Source organism: Piliocolobus tephrosceles, chromosome 5 (assembly GCF_002776525.5).
Source record: "Piliocolobus tephrosceles isolate RC106 chromosome 5, ASM277652v3, whole genome shotgun sequence".
Classification (NCBI taxonomy): Eukaryota; Metazoa; Chordata; class Mammalia; order Primates; family Cercopithecidae; genus Piliocolobus; species Piliocolobus tephrosceles.
Genome location: NC_045438.1, coordinates 98,182,517 through 98,194,239, shown reverse-complemented (window position 1 = coordinate 98,194,239; position 11,723 = coordinate 98,182,517).

The window sequence follows — 11,723 nt, the reverse complement described above, 5'->3', positions numbered from 1 at the left end:
ACTTCCAACACCCCCTCCAAGCTGTCTACTTCTCCCCATATCCACTTTCAACACCCCCTTCAAGCTGTCTACTTCTCCCCATATCCACTTTCAACACCCCCCAGGTGTCATCTTTTACCTGGACCACTGGGATTACTCCTGTGCTAGTTCATTGGGGAAGCAACCACCAAGACAAGATTCAATGTGAAAGAGATTTATTGGGGAAAATGCCTGTGAGGGATAAAAGGAAAGGGCAAAGGATTAGAAGAGTATTCAGGCTTTGGGGTGGGTCTGACACCTGTGCAAAAGGAGGGAGGGCAGAAAACTCTCAGATCATGGAGTTGTTCTAAGAAAGTTTTGACCATGATGGTGGGAAGTCCCTAGACAAAGCTGTCCATCAGAGGAGTCCCACATCCCTTAGGAATGAAGGCCGGCCCTGGTACCACTAGTGCCTAGGCATTAACAGGAATTGAGCAGGGGCTGGTGGGAGGGGTAGAGGTCAGTGGGTGGGGCTTTGACTTCAGCTCAGTAGTGGTGATGGGGCCATAGTGGAGGTGACAGGTGCTGTCAGTCAACTAAGTTTCCCATAGCCAGTTATCTCGAAGAAGATTTGAGTTTAATATGGTTGAAATCATGAAACCTTAAAAACTTACAGAAGGAACCCCACAGAGCTAAAACTTCAACCTTTGAGGTGTTGGTATTTCTCAGCAGGGATCCCGAGACTGGTTTTGAAAGTGCTGGAAAACTTGCAAACTAGATTCATACAGTTGAAGGAAGGACCTGCTGCTGCTAGGGGCAAGAAGTACTGCTTCATAGGAATTGTGACAGACAGGAAGTCCTCAGGAAACACAAGGGAAAGAGCCAATCTCTTTTTCCTCCTCCAGTATGGAAGTCTCCATGCAGAGTTCCCTGTTTGAGAAGCATAACAAGGAAGGATTCAGTAAAGCACAAATGTAGTTTGTAGAGACCCAAATGTAGTGTGATAGTAAAGAAATGTGGGTTTGGGGCTGAGGGACAATAATATAACACCTTAATAACTGGCACAACATGTGATCTGCTTTCCATTTTTTGTAGTCAGGGGACTCCTGTGTTTTGCTCATTTTTATGGTGGATTTACAGATATCTCTGGGCCCTTGTGATATGAATAGCATTGGGTCATCTCTCCAGATTGAGGCAGAATGCAATAAAATAGCATATCGGGGCCATCCTGGCCAACATGGTGAAACCACATCTCTACTAAAAATACAAAAATTATCTGGGTGTGGTGGCACGCACCTGTAGTCCCAGCTACTCAGGAGGCTGAGTCAGGAGAATCGCTTGAACCTGGGAGGTGGAGGTTGCAATGAGCCAAGATCACGCCACTGTACTCCAGCCACGCGACAGAGCAAGACTTCATCTCAAAAACAACGACAACAACAACAACAAAAATAAAAAAAAAAAAATTTAGCACATTGGGGATGTTCTTGTGCTAGAGACTATTCTGTTTGTTTCTAGTTCCCTCGGAATTGGGGCCAGCCTGTCTTCTTGGAGACAAATGCCCCCTCTCTTTCCTCTAGATCTTTATTTCTGTTATTGAGTTTTGTTACTGGAGGCCTTACCTCTCTCAGCTTCAGGATCCTTCTAACTCTCTAGGAAGGATTTAGCTGCTTCTTTACCAAGGGGTCTCCCTTAGCTTTCTGGTCACCTCAGGTCTTTCCAGTTTACTCTCAAGAAAACACAGAATCTTTACTTTCTCCCCAAGGCACTGCACATAGTAGATATTCATTAGATGTAGCTTGAACTGATGGAATTTGTGCAACAGCCTGGACCATGAGGGATACGTGTGCAGAAGAGTTACTTACTGCAAGTGGCCCTCAAATCCCTTGAAGGCCTTTCTCTTAAAGGACCAGATAATAAATACTTTAGATTTTGTAGACCAACAGGCAAAATTTAGAATAGAATAGAATATTTTCATTAGGGTTGCCAAATCAAACATTGAATAATATAAGTATGTTCCATACAATATTTGGGACATATTTATACTTAAAAATTGTTATCCGAAATTCAAGGTTAACTTGGCATCTTGTATTTTTATTAAGCAAATCTAACTTATATAATCATTTAACATGTGACCATTTAAAACTGTGACACCCATTCTTACCTCTCAGGCTGTAAAAAACAGCTGCCCAACTGTGGCTTAGGGGTATAGTTTGCTGACATCTGACCTACTGCATTATTCAGAGTCTGGTTTCAGGAAGCAGAAGCCACTGGCGGAAAGGGATGTAATATAGGGATTTAAGTATTTACAAAATGTCTAGAATAGCTGGAGGAATAGGCTTTATGCTAGACCACCAGGAATGAGCCCCAGATTAACATGCTAGAACTGGCCTGTCAAGGAGACCGCTAATTCCAGTCAGTTTTCAGTATTTTCTGCCTCTGGGGAGGCCTGTTGGCTCCAGGAAAATACCATTTTACATCTGATGGATCAATTGGAAGCCACTCCCAGAACTACTGATTTCAGAGCCACATGGCAGCTGCTAATCAGCACTATCTTATTACATCCTAAGTGTTTCTACCTCTCTCTCCATTTACTTCAATTATAAGTCTCATGCACAGGTATCTTATTGGCAAGCATACCCAGAACAGTAGCTGCAAGGGATCTGAGAAATAAAGATTTTAGCTTTCCAGTTTCTGCAGAATGTGGAAAGCTGATGAGGAGAAGAGCAGCTTCCATGTGGAGCAAACTGTTTACCATGTCTGCTACCTTCCTCCTTCCTAGCCTTCTCTTAGCGCTTTCACTCCCTGGGGTTGCGCTGCACAGAGGATGTTCACTTGTATCTCTGAAAATAGAGGTCAGGTCTGCAGTGCTATACCAATGAACATAAATATTCTCTCTATTCTGAATCCTCATCATTCCTCTTTTATTTTTGTTAGGAAGCAGACAGGGCTTTTGTTTCTTATGGTTTTGTTTACAGCAGTTGGTAATTCCCCAAATCTTGTGATTTTTTACTTCACCATCCACCGTCTTATTTAAAAATTGCTTGAACATATTCTTTCTCAATCCAATGGAAATAGAGCATAGAGACAGGACACTAGACCCAAAGCTGAATTCAATCAAAACCATTTAAATGAAAAATTCAAATGAAACATAAGATTATTACACATGATTTATATTTGACATAGTTCGTTTGTTAATGACAACCATTCATAAAGACTTTGGAGGAATTTGGACTAAGTTTAAAATTACTCCCTTTCTCAAAATATCTTGTTACATGCATTCACTGAATCTTCTTTTTGTTCTTTTTCAGAGGCAAGTTGTTTATCTTCTTTCCAGGATGAATCCTTCATCTTATGCTTTGTATTCATGTTTTCCCCAATTTCTTTATGCCTTACTTCAGCATTATTCCCTTTCTTTTCAGGACGTTTATCCTTTCCCTCTCTACTGGTATATTCCTCTGCCCTGCAAACTTACTCAGTTCTCCCTGAGTTTGTATACATCTTCTGATTCTGCACCTCTTGAATTATTACCCATTCATCTCATTTTCTTCAGGAAAGTTCTCAAAAGAGTAGTTCACATTTACTGCCTCTACTTCCTACCTTTCCCTTGTCCTTCTGCAAGACAGTTGAAAACACTCCCTTCCAAGGCACAGTTTGATCTCTTAATAGGCAACCAATGACCCTCTCTAAGATTTCCTCGTTCGTCTTTTTCAGACATTTCAAGCTGTTCATACTCGTATACCTATTTTTAATGTCTCTTTGACCTTCATGATGCAACATTGTCTTATTTCCCCTTAACATATAACTGTGACTATTTTTGATTCCTTTCCCTTTTGTCAACCTTGTGAAGTTTTTCTGTTCCTTTTCTCATTTTATCTTCATGCTTCCACTTTCTAATGACCACGTCATTTCCTGCAAACATGCCTTATCCTCTCTATTCACAGAAAAGAAAAATCCTTCTCTTGAACCTGATTTCCTTCCAAGTTTCTATCCTACTCCTCACATTGTTTAGACTTCCAAAATTCTTGAAAGTGTATTATATCTATACTATCTTCAGTATCTTAGTACTTATTCTATTGTCTGTATAATTTTTACAACTTCTCTAGCTTTTGAAATTTTCTCCTTCCTTGTACCCCATGATTTGCCATATGCTGGTCATTTTATTATCTTCTAATGGCTCCTTTTGTGTCACCATTGTTCCATTTCTCCTTCCTACTCCTAAAAGTGGATATCTTCTAAAGCCAGGATTCTTTTAGTGCCATTCTATTATCATGACTTCTTTATCAGTTCTCACTTCTAATCAGTTGCTAGATTCTGTAAACTCTTCATGTTATTTCTTGTATTTGTATTTTCCTATTGCCAAAGTCCCATGCCTCCTCTACATTTACTCTTGCTTGGTCATGTCAATGGTTTTCTAATTAATCTCTTTATGTGTGCTGTCTGAGTTTGAGCATTTGAAAGACACTTACAAGGTTACACACCCATACCAACTGCTTGCCTCTAAGGCACAAAAGATACAGAAAATACTAAATGAGTTAGGACCCTGAAACATAAGGGTGGTTTAGGAAGGTGTGTTCTCTTGGTTGTCTTTGATGTCATTTTCTGAAGTCCCTTTGCCCAACTTGGGTCCCCTGCTAGTGGGCCCATATGTTTGACATCATGCTCTTGGTCTGTAGTCCACTTACACCTATTCTCTCCAGTCTTTTTTTTTTTTATATGCAGCTACTTAGAACTCTCACAAGTGACAGTGTAAGAGGAAACAGTTGAATTGTAGATGCACACAAATATATTTGCTTTACCCATGGTATAGACTGAAAAGATGTTCATTTCTCTTCAGGATGGTCTTTACAAATTAGTATCTGGGCACCTGCTTTTATATGTACACACTATCTCCACATCCATCCACCTGAGTTCTACACTCAGCTGAAAGATGGAAATTCATCACAGTTCTGATTGCTGCTCTTCATTCTTTATGAAGGAAAGATGAGTTCTACAGCCTAAAATTCAAGTTCTGATGTAATCTGATCCCAAACTAATATTCCAATAAAAGGCCCAAAATCCTTTTTGGAACAAGATAAGACATATATAAATGAACAAATGATTTACCAATATTTCTTTACAAGGGCCTCTTTATCATACTGAGGATATGGTCAGCTCCCTTCTAATTTTCCAACATTTTTTTTTGTCACAATGCCCTCCTACAATGCCCACCTCTTTCTTTGTGCCTTTAAGAACTCGGTTCAAACTCACTTCCTTCAAGCATTTGGTTTCTGCTCCAGCTCATTAGGACTCTTCATGTGCTACAAATCTCTATGTTGACGATAACCTTTGCCCTTGTGCCTCTGCTTCCTATCGCTACAAAGTTAGTTTTAATGAGTCTCTTGTCACTTTGTCCAGAAATTACTCGGCCATGATGCATTTTTATTTTTAATTTATTTTATCAAACGGGTCAGACCTTTGAGTGTTGGTAGTATATTATTCATTCCCTGCTGATGTATTTTACTTTGCATCACTTGTGTTAAGGTCTTTTTCATCTCAAACTGGAAGGTCAGCAAGCATTACACTACAGTTGCATTCCCCTGCTTTCCATTATTCCAGAACTTTTCTTTTCAAAGACGTGGCCATGATAGGTCTTAGAGTTGTTGCATAAATCCCTTGGCTTCTACCAATCTGCACAATCACCATATTGAAAAATGTTAATAATAGGGTTAGATTGCTGAAAGAAGCCATACACAGATACCACTTGGGTAAATCACATTAGGTTTAATTATCTAAAATAAACCTAAGGAAATTAGCTCAATAAGAGTACACAATAGAGAAATCACAACATTGTTTAATGACAGGTAAAAAGTCTATGTTTATGGAACTCTCAAACTGGACCTACCAGTGGAACACAGTTGCATATGTTGTTTGAGTGAGCAGGGATCACAGCAGATCTCATAAATTTCAGAGTTGCACAGTGTACAGTATGACTGCAAAGGTCATACTGGACGCACTGTGCGTCCAGTACACTCAACCCTGAACATCTTATCTATTATTCCCAACCTCCCCTGCTGTCCCAGCGTGGGACAACATATTTCTAATTTAATTTCTTTAGAGCTATGACAAGAATCTATTATCCGGATGTTTTTGGTAATCTGGAATTTGGCAGGCCTTTGGAACTGCCAGTGGGCCCTTGTGTGTAAGATTTATATCCCTGTAGCAATTTCTGTATGTACCTTTTCCTTTGTCACTCAGGTTTTGTTCTATTACAGTATCATTTATAGTTTTGTTAAGATCTATAGGATCAAATAAATAATACATTTTAATACATTTTACATCCACAATGCCTAACTCACCATATTGCACTTAAAAATATCATTTTGTTAGACATTGATTGTACACTTAGTGAGTTTCAGGCACTATAATAAAGGCTGGAAATACAAATAGACTAAACTTTGGTTTCTGGCTTAGAAGAATTCAGCATTTTAGCCATTCTGGTGCAGCCATGAAGGTGTATTTCTTAGTTCTTCCTTCTACAGAGAACCTGCTTTTCCATGCAGTTCTAACTACTCATGTTTTTGGTTCAACTAAGGTGAGTCAAGCTCTCCCCAGGCAGCTCCCTGTCAATTACTGAGCATAATGAAGATTCCAGGCCTCACCATATTTTTACCCAAAGCAGGATTGCTCCACTAGTAATTCTTGTGCTGGATTCCCCTCTGTCCTGCCCAAGACTTTCTTAGTGCTCCCCTGAACTTCCTACCCAATCCTGCCCTTTTCTCTTTCTTCTTGTTTCACAGGTGTCAGATCTGCATCATGGTATAAAGGCTTTCCCTGCTATTCTTGTTCCTTCTTTTCTTATGTTTCTTAAACTTTACCCTCAACAAATTTCTTATACTTCATCTTGGCATGTACTTCCAGATTACCTGAACTGACAACACACAGACACACACAACAATCATTTTAAAACGTGACAATTGTTATAGTCAGGAATATGTTCAAGCTGTTATGGGAAACTTTTATTGCCTTTCACAGAGACCTAGATAATTTTTTCCTTATGCATTCTACTTTACCTTTTATAAGCTCTGCCTTTATTGTAGAACATCTCTTATTGTTTTATAATTGCTTGCTTGTATGCTTATCACTCCATTAGTCTGTGAACTTCTGTGAATGAAAATTATATTTAATCTTTATGTATTAAAGGGCCTTTAGCAAGCTCAGTGGTGCCAAAAAATGCTTGTCAAGAAATGCACAGGACTTTGAGGAAAGCATCACAGAGTAGGAATCAATTATCTGGATTTTGAAGAATGAGCAGATTCTTTTCAGGTGAACAAGGGGAAGGATAAATATCTGATGGAAGGACCATCATCTAGAATCATGTGCTAGGCACAGAGAAGTGTGGACAAATGTATTCAGGAAGGCACAAGTCCCTTAGGCTAGAGCTTAGTGTGTTTGTGGGTGTTGAGGAATGGGAGATGGTGATGGGAAGATAAGTTAGTCTTACACAACATATATAATTGCTGAATGTTTGTATTTAAAAACCATATGTGTCACTCCTCAAAATATGTTATTTAAGGAATTGCATGTGTGTGTGTGTGTGTATAGTAAGATGAAGCAAGGTGACTGAAATAAAAAGTTTTGGCCATACAGTCATCCCTTGGTCTCCATGGGGGATTGGTTCCAGGACCTCCTGCAGATACCAAAATCCATGAATGCTCCAGTTCCCGATACAAAATGGTGTAGTATTTGCAAAGAGCCTATAGACATCCTCCTGTATACTTTAATATCTAGACTACATATAATACCTAATACAATGTAAGTTCTATGTAAATAGTTGTTATACTGTATTGTTTAGGGAATAATAACAAGGGAAAAGTCTGTACATGTTTAGTGCAGACACAATATTTTTTACTGTGTTTGAACCATGATTCGTTGAATCCGCAGATGTTGAATTCACAAATACAGAGAGCTGACTGATTTCAGTTTGATGAAGAACAGAACAAAATTATGACAGACAAATTATTTGTGATTATGAATGTTTCAGCTTTCTATAAAGAGATCAAGAGAAAAAACAAATTTGTTTTCTTGTGATGCCGTAACAATGCAAATACGTTTTCCAGCCCTCAGGGCTATTTTTGACTACTCTTATTTGGCACATAAATCCTATCATATGCTCAATATTTCTGGATTTTCCTCTGGAATAATTCAGGAGTCATTCCTTTTTATCCATATCTGTAGCATCACACTTCTGCACACAATGCAAGCTTCCTGTCAAGTTTCTATTTGAGTCTCAACATCTCTAATTAAAGCGTTGCAAACCTTTACTTAAATTGCAAGAAAAACATATCACATCTCATTATTTCCTAAACAATGTAATGTAACAACTATTTACATAGCCTTTACATTGAATTAGGTATTATAAGGAATCTAAATATTATTTAAAGTATACAGGAGGATGTGTATAGCCTATATACAAGTACGACATTATTTGGTATCTGGAACTGGAGCATCCATGAATTTTGGTCTCTGCAGGTATCTGCTTTTATTACATTGCTTTCTTAGAAAAGTATGATTTTTTTTGTTATTAGTTATGACATATATAAATGTCTCAAGTGTGGCCTTCAGGATCTTCTAATTTCTACTTCTGTGTATCAACATCTCACCAGCCTTATCTCTTGGTACTTCCCAACATAGCCAAGGATATCCCTCAGTTGTTTTCTATACAATACACTTTTTTGCCTTTCTTATGATATTTTCCCTTATTTGGAAGTCATTTTCATTTTTATTATACTAATATATTTTCTTATTTCCACACCCACCTTTACTCTGACTTCACTCAGGTATGTGTATATATACACACACAAGCAAACATTCACATAAAATATACATGGGCATAGATAACATATGTTTATATTTATTCTCCCTTATTTATTCATGTATATTTTACTTTTCCTTCTTAGATTAGTTAAATACTGAGTCTTTTAAGTCTTTCGACTGTGTCTGATAATAGTCCCTGTTTTAAATCCTACACACTCTTAAATAGGAAATAAGTGGAGGACTAAAATGCACATCCCTCTGATAACGTATTTCAAATCTTGATTGCCATTAACTCCCTCTTTCAATCACCTACTGTCTAGATTTCAGCCTTTTCCTTCCCCTACAGATCTCAAAGGCAGTAATTATTAACTGTGGTTGGGAGGATGAAGAAGAGAGGAGTGATACAGAGAATGGTAATGGATAGCACTACACAGGAGACCATATTGTAATCAAGCAAAGGCATATATCGCTTGAAGACATTTTCTCAGAATTATTATTTTCTCCCTTCAAGACATATATTTTCCTTTTACCTTGACAAAAATCAATAATCACCAAATTATGGTATTCCTTAGAATACTCCACAATTGGGTTTATTTGATTTATTTCATTATATTTTCACATATAAAATGTTAGATCCAGCTGAATTTTTAAACATAGCCATAAGCTAGAACTAGTCAATGCAAGTAATTAGACAAACATCAGAGAAGGGAAGCAATTGTCTTTTTTAAATTCACCATAAGATTGATAGCAGCTAATACTGAGTAATTTGATTCATAGAGTGTCATATGTAGCAACCAGCAAATACTGTAAAACCACTGCACTAAGAGGCAAGACTCTTGTCTTCTCTTAGCTCTACCATCCTTCATGAGGGTAAGGTGTTTTACCTACTTACAATTCTAATAATCTTTTAAAATTCCTGCTGGGTGCCAGGCATGGTGCAAAATGAATATGTATAGAAGACTTGCTTTCTGCTTTCAAGGTAGTAGAGAATCTTAGGGAAACAATACCATGGGTACAAACTTCTTCCTTGGAAGTTATCTATAACAATTTATGAATTTACAAAGACTAAATATACTGTCAACAAATTCTCAGAAGAGAATATCTTTCTTAAGAAAACCCCAGAGATATCAAACCTTCAAAAGCTTATGAGATCAGTTACATTGTAAAAAGAAGTTAAAGTTGTAATATGGAAAATATTTAAAACTTTTCATTAAGATGGGAAACAAAAACCTAACACCATCATCTCTAAAAAATCTGTGCTTTCTCTTTTCTTCCTGCCGTGTCACATATATTAACAATTCTGTGTCTGTGAGGAAGGGAGGCAAAGGGAAGGGAAGGGTAGTTGAAGGAAGCCTGTTGTGTCTCTGGAATTGGCTTCCTTCCATGAGCTGCTTTATTGAGCTCCTCCAGATATTGTGTCTCCAAAGGGCAAAATTTTGTCTTTTTCATCTTCATTTCCTCAGAGTTCCCAGTAAAGGTTACAGAGTCAGTAATTATTTGTTGTCTAGCAGATGAATTGAAATGATTTGAGAATTATATCTCACATTTGTTAGGCAACTTCTTTTTTATTCTTTTTATTATACTTTAAGTTCTAGGATACATGTACACAACGTGCAGGTTTGTTACATATGTACACATGTGCCATGTTGGTGTGTGTGCTGCACCCATTAACTCATCATTTACATTGGGTATGTCTCCTAATGCTATCCCTCCCCACTTCCCCCATCCCACAATAGGCCCCAATGTGTGATGTTCCCCTTCCTGTGTCCAAGTGATCTCATTGTTCAATTCCCACCTATGAGTGAGAACATGCGGTGTTTGGATTTCTGTCCTTGCGATAGTTTGCTTGCTCAGAATGATGGTTTGCAGCTTCATCTGTGTCCCTGCAAAGGACATGAACTCATCCATTTTTATGACTGCATAGTATTCCGTGGTGTATGTGTGCCATATTTTCTTAATCCATTCTATCATTGATGGACATTTAGGTTGGTTCCAAGTCTTTGCTATTGTGAATAGTGCCACAATACACATACGGGTGCATGTGTCTTTATAGCAGCATGATTTATGATCCTTTGGGTATATACCCAGTAATGGGATAGCTAGGTCAAATGGTATTTCTAGTTGTAGATCCTTGAGGAATTGCCACACTGTCTTCCACAATGGTTGAACTAGTTTACAGTCCCACTAACAGTGTAAAAGTTGTTCGTATTTCTCCACATCCTCTCCAGCACCTGTTGTTTCCTGACTTTTTAATGATCGCCATTCTAACTGGTGTGAGATGGTATCTCGTTGTGATTTTGATTTGCATTTCTCTGATGACCAGTGATGATGAGCATTTTTTCATATGTCTGTTGGAGGCATAATGTCTTCTTTTGAGAAGTGTCTGTTCATATCCTTCACCCACTTTTTGATGGGGTTGTTTGAGTTTTTCTTGTAACTTTAAGTTCTTTGTAGATTCTGAATATTAGCCCTTAGTCAGATGAGTAGATTGTAAAAATTTTCTCCCATTCTGTAGGTTGCCTGTTCACTCTGATGGTAGTTTCTTTTGCTGTGCAGAAGCTCTTTAGTTTAATTAGATCCCATTTGTCAATTTTGGCTTTTGTTGCCATTGCTTTTGGTGTTTTAGTCATGAAGTCCTTGCCCATGCCTATGTCCTGAATGGTATTGTCTAGGTTTTCTTCTAGGGTTTTTATGGTTTTAGGTCTAATATTTAAGCCTTTAATCCATCTTGAATTAATTTTTGTGTAAGGTATAAGGAGGATCCAGTTTCAGCTTTCTAGAAATGGCTAGCCAGTTTTCCCAGCACCATTTATTAAATAGGGAATCCTTTCCCCATTCTTGTTTTTGTCAGGTTTGTCAAAGATCAGATGTTTGTAGATGTGTGGTATTATTTCTGAGGCCTCTGTTCTGTTCCATTGGTCTATATCTCTGTTTTGGTACCAGTACCATGCTGTTTTGGTTACTGTAGCCTT